Consider the following 1061-nt stretch of genomic DNA (forward strand, 5'->3'; position numbering starts at 1 on the left):
AGCCAGCTGCAACAGAAAACACTGAACATCCGGTCGGAGATGGTCTACTTTAACCAAAATAAAAGCGCTCATGACAAAGCATGATCATGATCATTATGAAGAAAGGTGTAGGAAATATGCATTACACTCCTTCGTGTGTTGGTTTTGTTTCTTTTTCTTTGTTTGTTTGTTTAACTGTGACTTTCTATCTTTCTTCAAAATATAATATTTTCAAAACAAAAGTTTGTATTTAAAACCATAGTCATACATATGAAGATATAGTGAAAACACTAAGATAGAGAAAATATATAGAAAAAACACTAAGCTAGAGCGAATATATAGAGAAAACACTAAGATATAGAGAGAATATATAGAGAAAACAATAGGCTAAGTATAGAGAAAATATATATAGAAAACACGAAGCTATAGAGAGATTGATTGATTGATTGATTGAAAAGTTTATTAACAGATTGCAGAATGGGTACAGTACAGTACAGCTCAATACATACAATTGTTAAGAGGATGCAGACCTGAGAAAGACTTTCGTCTTGTTTCCATCAGGGTCCCCCATTTTCAATTCATCATATGACACACATGACATACAGATAGACAGTACTGCTACATCTATACATTTATGACATACCAGATTTTCAAATACAGTACTGTTTGTGATACTAAAAAGGGGGGGGACACACTGTACATTGGAATACTGACATACATTTGACATGGAAACTGTACATTGGAGGAGGTTTGGTAGGTGGGGTGGGGCTGTACATTGGAATAGCCATGCTTGGTCTTTATTGTACAACTGGGTTAGGACATTTGTAGGGGCCAGTTTTGAATTGCAGTCTCCCGTAGGTGTTCTTTGAGAGTGTTTTTGAAGGTGGGTAGTGATTTACATTCCTTTACAGCTTTGGGTAGGGCGTTCCACATTGTTGTGGCATAATTGCGAAACGTGTTTAGTCCCTTGTTTGAGCCGAATCTGGGTTTTACATGATTTGTGGAGCTCCCTCTGGTGTTGTGATCGTGGTATTCACTGACCTTTGGGAAGTATTTTGACATGTACATGGGTACCTTGGTCG

Source organism: Notolepis coatsorum (genome assembly GCF_963971535.1).
Source record: "Notolepis coatsorum genome assembly, chromosome: 8".
In the NCBI taxonomy this organism is placed as follows: domain Eukaryota; kingdom Metazoa; phylum Chordata; class Actinopteri; order Aulopiformes; family Paralepididae; genus Notolepis; species Notolepis coatsorum.